The sequence below is a fragment of the Mustelus asterias genome, chromosome 5, assembly GCF_964213995.1.
Source record: "Mustelus asterias chromosome 5, sMusAst1.hap1.1, whole genome shotgun sequence".
Lineage (NCBI taxonomy): Eukaryota > Metazoa > Chordata > Chondrichthyes > Carcharhiniformes > Triakidae > Mustelus > Mustelus asterias.
This window is the reverse complement of record NC_135805.1, coordinates 144,308,447-144,325,676: the sequence shown is the minus strand read 5'-3', so window position 1 is coordinate 144,325,676 and position 17,230 is coordinate 144,308,447. Positions and strand designations below refer to the sequence as shown.

Below are 17,230 nucleotides of genomic sequence, written 5' to 3'. Positions count from 1 at the left end.
ACAGTCCAAAGATGTGCGGGTTAGGTTGATTGGCTATGCTAAAAATTGCCCCTTAGTGTCCTGAGATGTGTAGGTTAGAGGGATTAGTGGGAAATATGTAGGGATATGGGGGTAGGGCCTGGGTGGGATTGTGGTCGGTGCTGACTCGATGGGCCGAATGGCCTCTTTCTGTACTGTAGGGTTTCTATGATTTCTAAGTTAATGTTGTGAATATTCTAGATTAAGACTATCAAAATCCTGTGAATACATCAACACTACAATAACGCTGTGAAATATATATATATATATATATATAGTGAAATATATATATATTTAGACTATAATAATGCTGTGAAGTCTCTACATAAACACTATAATAATGTTGTGAAGTGTCTACACTCAGACTATAATACCATGAGGATGAATATTCAAATTGATTCTCACCGTCACTGGCTGGGGAATTGAACTGCACACGCTCGGATGTGAACTCAGCGCATGCGAATTGAGCACCCCGCCGCTGGGTTGCCAGTATCGGTTGTGATCGTGCACACGCGCATTGCCGGCTGGGACTCGGGGCTCGCGGAGTTTCGCGGCTTAACGGCCGCAGAGCGTGACCGCCACTGCCGCAGACTCGCGAGGTTCCCCCTTCCTGATTGGTGAAGTCTGCTGTCAATCACAGTAGGCAGCCAATAGGAAGGTCCGTGGCACACCCGGGAAATGTCTTCCGGCAATTTGTGTGGCGAAAGGAAGCAGGATTCATACGTCAGAGAGGGCAGGTCTGATCTGAAATGGGAAAACTGACCTTAGGCTTCCCTGCTTTGAGAGGGACAGATCCCCAATGTCTTCACAACTGATTTGTTTTCTCCTTTACAGAATCCCGGTGTCGTTGGACAAGGCCAGTATTTCTGATACATCCCTAATTTCCCTTGAGAAGATGCTGCGGAGTTACCTCCTGGAGTCAGCACTGGAGTCCATTTGGTTAAACTCCTGAATCCTATTGTCCTTCTCGTAATGCTGCTGGGCACATTTTCCAGGGACCTCGATTGGACTCACTGCTCCAGCTAAGGCGGAACTGATGATTGTTAAATGTTTTACACAGCCTGCCCATTTTGGTAAAGCAAACCTTCATTTATAAAGGAAAATGTTTTAAACATTTGTCTGAACCTGTCCTGTTATCTTTCAAAATTCCCTGATATAAAAATGTCCTGTTATCTTTCAAAATCTGTGTGTGTTATACTCCAGGCCTCTCTGTTAATGCACAACCCATAAAATTGTACCACATTAATTGGAAAATTGTTAAATATCTGGAATCTCTATCAACTAAGTGGGAGGATTAAGTTTAGAGTTTGTTTATTGGTGTCACAAGTCGGCTTACATTAACACTGCAACTAAGTTGCTGTGAAAATCTCACGCTCTTGAGCACCCAGAGGAAACGCACGTACACACAGGCGAATGTGCAGACTCCACACAGACAGTGACCCAAGCTGGCAATTGAACTTGGCACCCTGGCTCTGTGAGGCAGCAGTGCCACTGTGCTTTCCCATAAGCTGGCAGATTGATTTTGGGAAATGGAGAATATGGTGATTGTGGATTTAGATGAGACCGAGAGAAGGGTGATTTTTGAGACTGTCCATGCTCTATTGTAAGATCATTTTCTCTGCGTCTTATTCCTGTTCCTGTTTGTTTCTGGGACCTCATTTGCCCAATGTGTGAATGCACCTGCTGCTGTGACCATGATGACTCCTCCACAATTGTTAATGTCTTTTGCTGTCTGCCGGGTGTTAAGTGTAAGTGCTGTTGGTGTCTTAGTGCATTGACTTCCAGTATGCAGGTGCCTGAATTTTAAGAACATAAAAAATAGAAGCAGGTAAAGACTGTATGGTCCCCTGAGCCTGTCCTGTCATTTAATATGATCACAGCCACTCTTCTGTCTCCACTCTACTTGCCTGTCCACTTTTCATTTCCTGTGATTCCATGAGGGATCGAAAATCTCAATCTTGAATAAACTCAGCAATGGAGCATCTACCATCTCTGAGATAGAGAATTCCAAACATTCACAACCCTCTAAGGGAAGAAATCTCTCCTTGTGTCTGTCCTAAATGATCCACCCTTTGCCCTGAGATTATATCTGCATGTTCCCTCCCCTCCCAGGGGAAACGGTCTTTCAGTGTTAACAGCACCAAGCCCCTTCAAACCCTTTTATGTATCAATAGGATCATCTCTCATTCCTCTAAACTCAGTATGGACCCAATTTACCCTGTGTGATAACTCAGGAAGCCAACTGGAAACGAATGGTGTTTTATTTGACAAAGTAAAAGTTAAATCACAAGCCTGTGATCCATATACGCAAGTCCCATTTGGGATGATAGAATACTGGACCCACTCAGGGGTCTGCCTTATCAAGGGCTCAGGATCCGGTTTCCATCTGTTTAGATAATTGCCTATCACCATGGGAACTCCTCTTCCACGAGTCCTACTGGTAGGTCAATCAGGGATTCCCCATGTAAGACCTGGAGGCTTTCACACTGAGCCTGTCATCATTGAACAACTCTCCGATTCTCCTGTTTACATCTCTCCAAGGCCTATATTCTCCCTATCTCTTTAACTTCTTCCAACCCTGCAATTTTCAGCATCTTGTTCACATAAATCCATGATCTCTTCCCACTGTATTTTTCTAATCTGTTGTAGTTCTTCAAACTGCCAAGACCTATTTATTCCACCAAATTTAACTTCCTGTGCATCCCCTACTCCCTTTGACCTCCTCATTAGTGGCTATGCCTTAAGCTGCCAAGATCTGAGCTTTGCAATTCCCTCCCTAAATTATTTTCTTATATCTCCTTTTATGTGGACACTTGAATTTTTCTGCTCATCCACAGTTCTTTATAACTTTGACGCAGGGAAATGGAAATGCTAATGGAACTAAAGGATGACATGTCCTCTGGACTTAATACGCTGCATCCTGGGGTCTTAAAAGAAGTAGCTGCAGAGATAGTGGCACTATTGGTTGTAATCTTCTAATATTCCCTAGTTTCAGTAAAGGTCCCAGTGGATTGGAAAATTGCAAATTATTCAAGAAAGGAGGAAACTATAGTCCAGGATGTTTCATATTTTTCATTTTGGAATTACTAGAAAATATTAAGGAAGCACTTAGCAGTATATTTAGCAAATCCCCATACAATGAGGCAGAGTCAACATAGAATCATAGAATCTCTACAGTGCAGAAAGTGGCTATTTGGTCCATTGGCTGCGTCGACAACAATCCCACCCAGGCCGTATTCCTGTAACTCCACATATTTACCCAGCTAATTTTCCTGACATGAAGGGGCAATTGAGCACGGCCAATCAACCTAAGCCACACATCTTTGGAGTGTGAGGGGGAACCGGAGCACCTGGAGGAAACACACGCAGACACGGGGAGAATGTGCAAACTCCACACAGACAGTGAACCCGGGTCCCAGAGCTGTCGGGAAGCAGTGCTAACCACTCTGTCACTGTGTTGCCCATGATTTTGTGAAAGGTATTTAACAAAGTTATTAGAGTTCTTTGAGGATTTGATGTGGTGGTGGATAAAGAGGAAACAGCAAATGTAGCATATTCAGCTTTTCAAAAGGCAGTTGTTAAGATGCCACATAAAGGGCAGAATGTAAGAGTCCATTGAGTCGAGGTGATGCATTAACATGTATAGGGAATTGGTGAAACCAACAGGAAACTGTTAAGATAAGTGGTTCAATGTGTTAAATTTGCAAAGTGTAAATATTGGAATGCTACAGGGATCAGTGGTGGGGATTCAACTATTTGCAATCAACACTGATGACGTGGATGATGGAACCCACTGTATTTTATGTAGATTTTCTAGTGGCAGGTGGGAAAGCAAGTCATGAGGAACTTGCAAAGAATCTGCAAAGGGCTATAGATATGTGAAGTGATGGCGAAGTGGTATTATTGCTAGACTATTAATCCAGAAACTCAGCTAATATTCTGGGGATCCAGGTTTGAATCCGACATGGCAAATGGTGGAATTTGAATTAAATAAAATGTAACTGGAATTAAGTATCTAATGATTACAATGAAACAATTCTCAATCATTGGAAAAATCCACCTGGCCCACGTGAATGCTGATTGCCCACAACATTGACTGTGAGACTCATGCACTCGTTCTGCATCCAAAGTGTAAATCTTTATTTCAGTTTAACAATTTGAATTTGATGACAGTCTTATTTAATTTATGAATGATTAAGCATTTTCTATAACTCGTTATGAAATATTTGTCCTGTATTAAATGTATCTAATTCATGGGGGTCATGGTTCATGATAAACCTGATTTCAATCTTGTGGCCCACTGAGATGAATGAGGGCAACTCGTGCATCCCAGGTCGCCCATCATTGGTGTAAGGACTGAGGCTGTTGAAGGATGTGGCTCACCATCACCTTCTCCAAGGCCAATTAGGAATGGACACTAAATGGAACAGCAACTTCCATGTGAAACTTCTGTTAATAAAAAGGAAACTGCATAATCAAACTGTGGAGATTAAGAACCCAATACTGAACAGCATTTATCTTCCACCCCACATATCACTCAGTCTCAATTCCAGCTTGAGTGGAGGCACAATCCAGATGATAGAACTTTCTGTGGAGTGCCGCTCCTTCAGAAAGCACTTAAAGAAATTCAGTACAAGCAACTATCTGTTCATTTGAAAATCTCCAAAATCCCATCTCCTCTAATCCCAATCTCCTGATCAGTGCCCTTTACTGTGAATATCCCTTGAGTTTGAGCTCAATCACTGGTTGTACTCTTCAGGGCAAAGACAGGACTTGTCTCCAAGGACTGTGTGGTGTTCACTCTCAGTCATAACAACCATTATTTTCAAGGTCCACAGACTCATTGAGGTTCTGTGAAATGTGTTATTAACTTTAAGCTGCAGCACAACACGTCAATGTATGTTGTTGATGAAAGTTCAGTGACATTTTCTGTCTTCAACAGAACTGAGAAATTCAATCACCTGAGCATATCCTTTCCTTCACATTCTTAGTGTTTATTTTTTACTCTGCTCCTCAATGTATTCATTATTATTCTTTACAGAAAGTCAGTGAGCGCGTGGAGAAGGGAAACCGGATGAACAGTTCCAGAATTCTCCTAAACCTGGTGATGGACAAAGGCTCCTGGCCCGAAAGGTGATGAGGGAATCCTTTGTGAAAATGCACCATGGGGTACCAAAGTTGGGTAAAGTACTGAAAGAAATGCAGGAACTTGGTATGTTATAATAACACACTAAATTCAATTTCAGATTCAAATACTGCAGATGCTACTATGATATTGTACAATTAATTGAATGAAAGCTGATTATTTTAAATCAGTTCTGATTATATGTTCATCGGATACTGTTTGTCTGAAAATTCCAGTCACCTGGGAGTTCAAAAATAAAATCGGCATTTCAAAATAATTGAGATTCAGAATCTTTGACTGCCACTGTTTAATTTTGGGCGGGATTCTCCGAGCCGCATGTTCCTTAGTAGCACTCTGTTCCCTGGCGATCAGATTTTATAGTCCTGCCGGTCAATAGGAATTCCCATTGAAGCTACCACATAAAATCATAGAAACCTTACACTGCAGAAGGAGTATGAAATGTACAGGCAGCAAGGAGCAGATCAGATGCTCAAGGAGTATAAAAAGTGCAAGAAGCTACTTAAGAGGGAAATCAGGAGGGCTAAAAGAAGACATGAGGTTGCTTTGGCAGACAGAGTGAAGGAAAATCCAAAGAGCTTCTATCGGTATGTTAGGAGCAAAAGGATAGTGAGGGATAAAATTGGTCCTCTTGAAGACCAGAGTGATAGACTGTGTATGGAACCAAAAGAGATGGGGGAGATACTAAATGGTTTTTTTGCATCCGTATTTACTGAGGAAACGGGCATGGAGTCTACGGAAATAGGGCAAACAGGTAGGGAGGCCATGGAACCTTTACAGATTAAAGGGGAGGAGGTGCTCGCTTTCTGGAGGCAAAGCAGAGTGGATAAATCCACAGGACCAGACAGGGTATTCCCACGGACCTTGAGGGAAGCTAGTGTTGAACTTGCAGGGGCCCTGGCAGACATATTTAAAATGTCAGTATTCACGGGGGAGGTGCCGGATGATTGGAGGGTGGCTGATGTTGTTCCGTTGTTTAAAAAAGGTTCCAAAAGAAATCCGGGAAATTATAGGCCAGTAAGTTTGACGTCGGTGGTGGGCAAGTTATTGGAAGGTATGATAAGGGATAGGATCTACAAATATTTGGATAGACAGGGACTTATTAGGGAGAGTCAACATGGCTTTGTGTGTGGTAGGTCATGTTTGACCAATCTATTAGAGTTTTTTGAGGAGGTTACCAGGAAAGTGGATGAAGGGAAGGCGGTGGATGTTGTCTACCTGGATTTCAGCAAGGCCTTTGACAAGGTCCCTCATGGGAGGTTCGTTGGGAAGGTTCAGTCGCTAGGTATACATGGGGAGGTAGTAAATTGGATTAGACACTGGCTGAATGGAAGAAGCCAGAGAGTGGTTGTGGAGGATTGCTTCTCTGAGTGGAGGCCTGTGACTAGTGGTGTGCCGCAAGGATCGGTGTTGGGTCCATTGTTGTTTGTCATCTATATCAATGATCTGGATGATGATGTGGTAAATTGGATCAGCAAGTTTGCTGATGATGGGCGGCACGGTAGCACAGTGGGCGGCACGGTAGCACAGTGGGAGGCACGGTAGCACAGTGGTTAGCACTGCTGTTTCACAGCTCCAGGGTCCCGGGTTCGATTCCTGGCTCGGGTCACTGTCTGTGTGGAGTTTGCACATTCTCCTCGTGTCTGTGTGGGTTTCCTCCGGGTGCTCCGGTTTCCTCCCACAGTCCAAAGATGTGTGGGTTAGGTTGATTGGACAGGTTAAAAATTGCCCCTTCGAGTCCTGAGATGCGTAGGTTAGAGGGATTAGTGGGTAAATATGTGGGGGTAGGGCCTGGGTGGGATTGTGGTCGGTGCAGACTCGATGGGCCGAATGGCCTCCTTCTGCACTGTAGGGTTTCTATGATTCTATGATACGAAGATTGGAGGTGTAGTGGACAGTGAGGAAGGTTTTCAAAGCTTGCAGAGGGATTTGGACCAATTAGAAAAATGGGCTGAAAAATGGCAAATGGAATTTAACGCAGACAAGTGTGAGATATTGCGCATTAGAAGGACAAACCAAAGTAGAACGTACAGGGTAAATGGTAGGACTCTGAAGAGTGCAGTTGAACAGAGGGATCTGGGAATACAGGTACAGAATTCCCTAAAAGTGACTTCACAGGTGGATAGGGTCATAAAGAGTGCCTTTGGTACATTGGCCTTTATAAATCGGAGTATCGAGTATAAAAGTTGGAGTGTTATGGTAAGGTTATATAAGGCATTGGTGAGGCCAAATTTGGAGTATTGTGTACAGTTTTGGTCACCTAGTTACAGGAAGGATGTAAATAAGGTTGAAAGAGTGCAGAGAAGGTTCGCAAGGATGTTGCCAGGACTTGAGAAGCTGAGTAACAGAGAGAGATTGAATAGGTTGGGACTTTATTCCCTGGAGCGTAGAAGATTGAGGGAGATTTGATAGAGGTGTATAAGATTTTGATGGGTATAGATAGAGTGAATGCAAGCAGGCTTTTTCCGCTGAGGCTAGGGGAGAAAGAAACCAGAGGGCATGGGTTAAGGGTGGAAGGAGAAAAGTTTAAAGGGAATATTAGGGGGGGCTTCTTCACGCAGAGTGGTGGGAGTGTGGAATGAGCTGCCGGATAAAGTGGTAAATGCTTTTAACATTTAAGAAAAACTTGGACGGGTTCATGGATGAGAGGGGTGTGGAGAGATATGGTCCAAGTGCAGGTCAGTGGGACTAGGCAAAAAATGGTTCGGCACAGACAAGAAGGGCCAAAAGGCCTGTTTCTGAGCTGTAATTTTCTATGGTTCTATGGAGGCCATTCGGCCTATCAAGTCTGCACCGACAACAATCCCAACCAGGCTCTATCCCTGCTTAGTTACCCAGCTAATCCCTCTAACTATCACATCCCAGCACACTAAGGGTTAATTGAGCATGTCCAATCAACCTAACCCACACATCGTTGGACTGTGGGCGGAAACCAGAGTACCCGGAGGAAACCCACGCAAACACGGGGAGAACGTGCAAACTCCACACAGACAGTGACCCAAGCCGGAAATCGTACCCGGGTCCCTGGTGCTGTGAGACAGCAGTGCTAACCACTGTCACCGTTCCCATATGTTGTCGGGAGACCCACAGGAGGGGTTGCGCTGCCAGCGGGACCAGAGAATCCTGCCGGCATGAACGGCCAGAGAATTCCAGCCTTAGAATTTCTCAGAATCTGAGAAATGTACACTTGATTGAATGAATGTGATTTGAATTTGCCTTTATACGTCAACTATTCTGCCCAGCTGCAAGCTACAGTTCAAACAATTTCTGACACTTTCTATAAAATTGCTAATTTTTGAGGTCATTTTTAGTTCTATCGATGTATTTTTTTATCTTCAAGAATAAGGGGATGAGTGACCATCATATGGTAGAATTCTTTGTCAAGGTTGATGGTGATGTAGTTGATTCTGATACCAGGGTCTTGAATCTCAGTAAAGGTAACTATGATGGTAAGAGGCATGAATTGGCAATTATGGACTGGGAAACATTACTGAAAGGAAATACAGTGGACAGGCAATGGTAGGCATTTAAAGAAATAGAAGGTGAACTCCAGAAGTTGTTTATTCCTGTTTGGTATAAGAGTGGTAAGGGAATTGTGGCCGAACCCTGGCTTACAAGGTAAGTTAGAGATAGTATCAGATTCAAGGAAGAAGCATACAAATTGACCAGGAAAAAAACCCAATCGACCTGAGGATTGGGAGCAGTTTAAAATTCAGCAAAGGAGGACCAAGGGATTGATTAAGAAAGGAAAAATGGAGTATGAAAGTTAGCCAGTGGGAAAAATAAAAACTGACTGTAAAGGTTTCACAGTAAGAAGTCTCACAACACCAGGTTAAAGTCCAACAGGTTTATTTGGTAGCAAATACCATAAGCTTTCGGAGCACTGCTCCTTCGTCAGATGGAGTTGAAATGTGCTCTCAAACAGTGCAAACAGACACAAAATCAAGTTGCAGAATACTGATTAGAATGCGAATCCCTACAGCCAGCCAGGTCTTAAAGGTACAGACAATGTGGGTCGAGGGAGCATTAAACACAGGTTAAAGAGATGTGTATTGTCTCCAGATAGAACAGCTCGTGAGATTCTGCAAGCCCAGTAGGCAAGCTGTGGGGGTTACTGATAATGTGACATAAATCCAACATCCCGGTTTAGGCCGTCCCCATGTGTGCGGAACTTGGCTATCAGTTTCTGCTCAGCGACTCTGCGCTGTCGTGTGTCGTGAAGGCCGTCTTGGAGAACGCTTACCTGAAGATCCAAGGTTGAATGCCCGTGACTGCTGAAGTGCTCCCCCACAGGAAGAGAACAGTCTTGCCTGGTGATTGTCGAGCGGTGTTCATTCATCCGTTGGCGTAGCGTCTGCATGGTTTCCCCAATGTACCATGCCTCGGGACATCCTTTCCTGCAGCGTATCAGGTAGACAATGTTGGCCGAGTTGCAAGAGTAGGTACCGTGTACCTGGTAGATGGTGTTCTCACGTGAGATGATGGCATCCGTGTCGATGATCCGGCACGTCTTGCAGAGGTTGCTGTGGCAGGGTTGTGTGGTGTCGTGGTCACTGTTCTCCTGAAGGCTGGGTAGTTTGCTGCGGACAATGGTCTGTTTGAGGTTGCGTGGTTGTTTTGAAGGCAAGAAGTGGGGGTGTGGGGATGGCCTTGGCGAGATGTTCGTCTTCATCAATGACATGTTGAAGGCTCCGGAGGAGATGCCGTAGCTTCTCCGCTCCGGGGAAGTACTGGACGACGAAGGGTACTCTGTCCACCGTGTCCCGTGTTTGTCTTCTGAGGAGGTCGGTGCAGTTTTTCGCTGTGGCGCGACGGAACTGTCGATCGATGAGTCGAGCGCCATATCCTGTTCTTATGAGGGCATCTTTCAGCGTCTGGAGGTGTCTGTTGCGATCCTCCTCATCCGAGCAGATCCTGTGTATTCGGAGGGCTTGTCCGTAGGGGATGGCTTCTTTAACGTGTTTAGGGTGGAAGCTGGAGAAGTGGAGCATCATGAGGTTATCCGTGGGCTTGCGGTACAATGAGGTGCTGAGGTGACCGTCCTTAATGGAGATGCGTGTGTCCAAGAATGCAACCGATTCCGGAGAGTAGTCCATGGTGAGTCTGATGGTGGGATGGAACTTGTTGATGTCATCATATAGTTGTTTCAGTGATTGCTCACCATGACTCCAAAGGAAGAAAATATAATCGATGTATCTAGTGTATAGCATCGGTTGAAGGTCCTGTGCGGTGAAGAAGTCTTGTTCGAACCTGTGCATGAAGATGTTGGCATATTGAGGTGCGAATTTGGTCCCCATGGCTGTTCCGTGTGTCTGGATGAAGAACTGGTTGTTGAAGGTGAAGACATTGTGGTCCAGGATGAAGCGGACGAGTTGTAAAATTGCATCTGGAAACTGGCAGTTGACGGCATTGAGTACTGAGGCAATGCCATCATCTTGGGGGATGCTGGTGTAGAGTGCCGAGACATCCATTGTGACGAGGAGTGCTCCTGGTTCAACTGCTCCTTGTGTGCCGAGTTTCTGTAGGAAGTCCGTAGTGTCGCGACAAAAGCTGGGGGTTCTTTGTACAATGGGTTTCAAGATGCCCTCGACATAGCCGGAGAGGTTCTCGCACAGGGTTCCATTGCCTGAAACGATGGGACTGCCGGGTATGTTTGCCTTGTGTATCTTTGGGAGGCAGTAGAGATCTCCAACGCGTGGAGTACGTGGGATGAGAGCATGGAGGGTGTTTTGAAGGTCCGGATCAAAGGTTTTGATCAGAGTGTTGAGTTGACGGGTGTGTTCTTTGGTTGGATCTGTGGGTAACTGTCTGTAGTGTTCCTCGTTCTTCAGTTGTCGGTACACTTCTTTGCAGTAATCCGTTCTGTTCAGTATGACGATGGCCCCTCCTTTGTCTGCTGGTTTGATGACAATGTTGCGGTTGGTCTTGAGAGCGTGGATGCCGTTGCGTTGTGCTTGGGTGATGTTCGGGGCTGTCTTGTGAGTGCGGCTGATGAATTTGGTGTTGACGCACCTCCTGATGGCTTGGGCATACATGTCAAGTCGAGGGCAGCGGCCTTCCGGAGGAGTCCAATTCGACTCTTTCCTCTTCGGTTGCACTGCAGATCTCTCTGTCTGCTGTTCCGGTTCATTGGCTGTCTCATTGTGTTTGCTGTTGGCCTCTTGGGGCTTGTGGAAGAACTCCCGCAGCCTCATTCGCCTGATGAATTCCTCTGTGTCCGCTACGAGACTGATGGGGTCTATTTTGGTAGTGGGACAAAAGTTGAGCTCTCGGCTGAGAACTTTGATTTCATCTGGCTGAAGTGTGTAGTCCGATAAGTTGACAATGGACTTTCCTGCAGTGGTACTGTTTTCTACTGTGCTACCGGCGGAGGCTTGGTTGCTGCTGGTGGTGATGCCGAGTTTCTCGAGTTTCCTGTTCTTGGTGTGCATGTAGATGGTGTAGTTCCTTTGTCTCGTCTGCTCGGCAGAGTTTCGCAGCTGGTCTGCATCCTGAGCGCAAGTTGAGAATATGGATTCGATCTTGGTTTCCAAGTTTCAACAGTATGTGAAGAGAAAAAGATTGACAAAAATGAATGTAGGCCCCTTATAGTCAGAAACAGAGAATAAAGAAATGGCAGAGGAATTAAATTTGTACTTTGCTTCAGTCTTCCAAGGAAAACATGAATAATGTACCTGAAGTTCTAAGACAGACAAATTTCAGTGTGGAGCTGAAGGAAATCAGCATTAGTAGCAAAATTGTTTTGGGGAAATGTATGTGATTGAAGATGGATAAATCGCCAGGTCCTGATAATCTTCATCCCAGATTACTTAAGGAAGTGGCCCTGGAAATAGTAGATCTATTGGTGGCTATTTTCCAAAATTCTTTGACCTCTGGACTGGTTCCTGCAGATTGGAAGGCAGCTAATGTAAGCCCACTGTCCAAAATGGAAGGTGGAGAGAAAACGGGAAACTATGGACCATTGTACCTAAAGTCGGTACTGAGGAAGTTGCTGGAGTCCATTATCAAGGATTTCATAACTCAGCATTTGGAGGACATATAATGTGGTATAATGAGACAGTCAGCATGGATTTGCAAAAGGGAAATCATGCTTGACGAATTTAATGGAATTCCTTGAGGGTGTAACTCATAGAGTTGACCAAGAAGAACCAGTGGATGTAGTTTATTTGGACTTTCAGAAGGCTTTCAACAAAGTCTCACATAACAGACCACTATGTAACGTTAAAGCATATGGGAATGCAGGTAATGTCTTGAGATGGATAAAAAGCTGGTTAGCAGATAGGAACAAATAGTTGGCATAAATTGGTCTTTTTCTGATTGGCAGTCCGTGACTAGTGGAGTTCCGCAGCGATCTGTGCTAGGACCCCAACTGTTCACATTATATATTAATGATCTGGAAGAGGGAATTGAATGTAGTATTTGCAGATGACACAAAGTCGGGTGGGAGGTTAAGCAGTGAGGAGGATATGGAGATGCTTCAGTGTGATTTTGACAGGCTGTGTGTGGGGGCATATGTATGGCTGATGCAGTATAATGTGGACACATTGAGATTATCCACTTTGGTAGCAATAATAGGAAGACAGATTATTACTTGAATGGGTGTAAATTGAGCGAGGTGGATACCCAGCAAGACCTTGGTGTCCTTGTGCATCAGTCGTTGAAAGTATGTGCACAGGTACTGCAGGCAGTAAAGAAGGCAAATGGTTTGTTGGCCTTCATAGTGGGAGGATTTGAGTACAGGTATAGGGGTGGTTCGCTCCAATTATATAGGGTGTTGGTGAGGCCACACCTGGAGTATTGTGTGCAGTTTTGGCATCCTTATCTGAGGAAGGATGTCCTTCCTATAGAGGGAGTACAGCGAAGGTTTACCAGGCTGATTCCTGGGATGGCAAGTCTTTCATATGAGGAGAGATTAAGTCAGTTTGGATTATATTCATTGGAGTGTAGAAGAGTGAGAGGGGACCTCATAGAAATTTATTAAATTCTTACAGGATTAGACAGGATAGATTCAGAAAGAATGTTCCCGATGCTGGGATAGTCCAGAACTAGGGCTCATACATTGAGGATAAGGGGTAAACCTTTTAACTGAGGTGAGGAGAAATTTCTTCACCCAGAGGGTGGTGAATGTGTGGAATTCACTACCTCAGAATGTAGTTGAGTCCAAAACATCGTCTGATTTCAAGAAGAAATCAAAGATGAGAGGACACCAGGTTATAGTCCAACACGTTTATTTGAAATTGCAAGCTTTCGGAGCGCTGTTCCTTCATCAGGTGTTCCTTCACCTGACAAAGGTACAGTGCTCCGAAAGCTTGTGATTTCAAATAAACGTGTTGGACTAGGTGTCCTGTGACCTCTCATCTTGTCCACCCAGTCCAACGCCAGTACCTCCACATTAGAAGAAATTAAATGTGGCTCTAGTCTAAAGGGATCAAGGGATATGGGTGAAGGGGGGGGATCACGGTGACAGAATCGGTAGGACTGCTGCCTCATGGCGCCAGGAACCCGGTTCTATTCTGGCCTCGGGTAACTGTCCATGTGGAGTTTGCAAGTTCTCCCCGTATCTGCGTGGGTTTCCTCCAGTTTCCTCCCACAGTCCAAAGATGTGCAGGTTAGGTTGATTGGCTGTGCTAAATTGCACCTTAGTGTTAAGGGGACTAGGAGGTTAAATATGAGGGGTTACGGTAATAGGGCCTATGGCATTGTGGTCTGTGCAGACTTGATGGGCCAAATGGCCTCCTTCTGCATTGTGGGGATTCTATGATCTCTGATCCCAGAGCAAACAGGTGTTGTACTGATGGGGGAGGAGGAAATGACATTGTGTTTAACCAGGTGATATTTTCCATCTCAATTTAATATTTCTGTTTAACCTGCCAATTTACATATTTATCATGCAGCATCAGGATCTGAGAACACCTGTCATCACCATGGCTGGAGCTTGAAATGGGAGAAAGTTCAACATCTACACCAAGAGTGAGAATGGACAGAGGTAAATTCAGAAAAAAATAATATTTGAGCTATAATTTAAATTTTGATGAAGAGTCGCGATCTCCAGCAAGAACGTGCAGCTAACCAAGGAAGAGGGCAGAGCAGGAACTGAGTAGAAAAAGGAAAATGTGTGATCATCTAAAGGAATATAGCAGATGGAAGGGGGGCCCTGAATACTGAAACAGTCCAGCCGATACCGGGTTTTGAGAACTGTAAGGTGGATAAAGACAGTGACTCAGCATGGTTTTCCTGAACAATGATGTGACACCAGGGACAGGAGGCCACTCCACATGCGGTGGGTGTGAGGGGCAGGTAGGACACATGAATAGGAGAGTGATAATGGTGAGAGAAGCTATAGTCAGGGGAATAAACAGACTCTTCTATTGCCCTGAGCAGGTCCGGAAGTAGTAAGTTAATCCCCCTGGAACCAGAGGAAAAGATATCTTGTAACAATGGAATGATCTTTGGGAAGGAAAGGAGAATGTAAAATATTTATGGTCTGAATTAATAATAGAGATAGAAACGTGTTTATAGAGGGAACACGAAGTGTGAGACACTGGAGTAAATGAACCAGGCCTCAATGTGGAGAATATTAGGATTGGTTTGCATTGGGCCATTTAGGGAGGTAGATATGAGACAGGTGAATGTTTGGCTGCAGGGCTGAAGCAAGAGAGAAAGGCACTAGACTGTGTTTGGGGAAGGAAAGACATGAGCTGGATCTGAATCCACCAACAATAATGATTTTGCAAAAATGGTGAATGAAACAGTGGAAAGGGTATTCACTGATGTGACTGAAGAGTGGGAAATATCCAGATGCAAGACTAGAGAGTGAAATTCAAAAAGCTGTTGGCAAAAGGACCGAACATAATCGAAGATTAATAGCACAAATAAGGAATTAACTTTTGAAAAATAAAGTCAATAGATCATAAACAAAAAACAAGGTGAAAAGGATGGTGACAACAAATTTAATGGTAACTTTCGTAAAGGAATTGGAGAAATACTTCAATGGAAAAAGATCAGGCTATGGGGAAAGTGCTGTATCAAACACAACCTTGGAGTGATCAGTTTATGATTCAGTTTATGATTCTTTGTGAATCTGCAATTTTATCCAAATACATTTTGAAATTCAGAAACATGAGTAATGCAATCAAATATCTATTATACAGAAGAGGCTGAGTAAAATGATTCCGGTCAAAGGATTTCCAGGAGAGAGAAAAATAGTTGTGTATTCTCAAATAACTCAGAAACAAAAGCAAACTTTCATTCAACCTCTTTGAAAACTTAAAATTTCCCACGGCGTCTCATAGTAGAGTTATGAAACATAATTTGACACTGAGCCACATAGAGTGATGATCGGACAGGGTCCAAAATCCTGGTCACAGAGCCTCATTTTACAGAGGAGGTGGTGAGGTTTATAACAAAGGTGTTCTAGGGAGTTATGTTCAGATAGAATCCACATGTACACAGTTCAGCAATAAAAAGGGAAAATGCCATAATCTTTGGGTTTCGCAGATCAGCAAGTGGGGCTGAGATGGGATAGATGTGGAAATGGGGAAAATCAGTTGTGGAGGATGTGGTTTTGGAAAGGTACAAATTATTTGTTTTTGTTCTGAAAATTGATGATGGAAGTGAAAATGTTGAGTAATAGAGGTGGCGCAGTGGTTAACACTGCTGCCATACAGCTCCAGGGACCTAGCTTCGGTTCCCGTCGGAGAATCTGTAGTAAAGGTAAGATTAATATAGATTCCCAGCCTGTACTCACCATCTATCTTTAATCTTCCTTTTAAAAGCTGATTTCTCCGTACTGCTGAGCAGTCATTCCTTTTGTCTAAGAGGATCAGAGGTGGCAAGGTGGATACAAAACTGGCTCAGTCAAAGAATTGGAGATGCTGGTGTTGGACTGGGGTAAACACAGTAAGAGTTTTAACAACACCAGGTTAAAGTCCAACAGGTTTATCTGGTAGCATTTGACACTGCTAATGGCATTTGCTACCAAATAAACCTGTTGGACATTAACCTGGTGGTGTTAAAACTCTTACTCAGTCAAAGAAGACAGAGGGTAGCAGTGGAAGGGTGTGTTTCTGAATGGAGGGCTTTGACAAGTGGTGTTCCTCAGGGATCAGTGCTGGGACCTTTGCTGTTTGTAATATATATATAAATGATTTGGCGGAAAATGTAACTGGTTTTATTAATAAGTTTGCAGACGACACAAAGGTTGGTGGATTTGCGGATAGCGATGAGGACCATCAGAGGATGCAGCAGGATATAGATCAGTTGGAGACTGGGGCAGAGAGATGGCAGATGGCGTTTAATCCGCACAAATATGAGGTAATGCATTTTGGATAATACAGATAGGAAATATACAGTAAATGGCAGAACCCTTAAGAGTATTGATGGGCAAAGGGATCTGGATGTACAGGTACACAGGTCACTGAAAGTGGCAATGCAGGTGGAGAAGGTAGTCAAGAAGGCATACGGCATGCTTGCCTTCATCGGCCGGGGCATTGAGTTTTAAGATTGGCAAGTCATGTTGCAGCTTTATAGAACATTAGTTAGGCTGCACTTGGAATATAGTGTTCAAATCTGGTCGCCACACTACCAGAAGGATGTGGAGGCTTTGGAGAGGATATAGAGAAGATTTACCGGGATGTTGCCTGGTATGGAGGGCATTAGCTATGAGGAGAGGTTGGAGAAACTTGGTTTGTTCTCACTGGAGCGACAGAGGTTGAGGGGCAACCTGATAGAAGTCTACAAGATTATGAGAGGCATGGACAAAGTGATAGTCGGAAGCTTTTTCCCAGGGTGGAAGAGTCCATTACTAGGGGGCACATGTTTAAGGTGCGAAGGGCAAGGTTTAAAGGAAATGTATCAGGCAGAGTTTTTACACAGAGAGTGGTGGGTGCCTGGAACTCGTTGCCGGGGGAGGTAGTGGAAGCGGATACGGTAATGACTTTTAAGGGGCGTCTTGACAAATGCATGAATCGGATGGGAATAGAGGGATATGGTCCCCGGAAGGGGAGGAAGCTTTAGTTAAGTCGGGCAGTGTGGTCGGTGCAGGCTTGGAGGACTGAAGGGCTTGTTCCT

At 44.4% G+C, this 17,230-nt stretch overlaps 1 long non-coding RNA gene across 3 annotated transcripts in view; it reads left to right on the top strand.

Moving 5' to 3' along the window:
- The first annotated feature begins 737 nt into the window (after nucleotides 1-737).
- Nucleotides 738-17,230, top strand: part of LOC144494175 (uncharacterized) — a 29,273-nt gene continuing 12,780 nt past the window's right edge. Inside the window, exons 1-4 of one of the 3 annotated variants that reach the window (XR_013497830.1) lie at nucleotides 738-1,091; nucleotides 5,060-5,151; nucleotides 14,056-14,147; nucleotides 16,343-16,474. This is a non-coding gene — a long non-coding RNA (uncharacterized LOC144494175). Of the gene's footprint in view, nucleotides 1,092-5,059; nucleotides 5,152-14,055; nucleotides 14,191-16,342; nucleotides 16,475-17,230 lie in introns of those variants that run through there. The other 2 variants (XR_013497831.1, XR_013497829.1) reach the window with 2 other exon arrangements.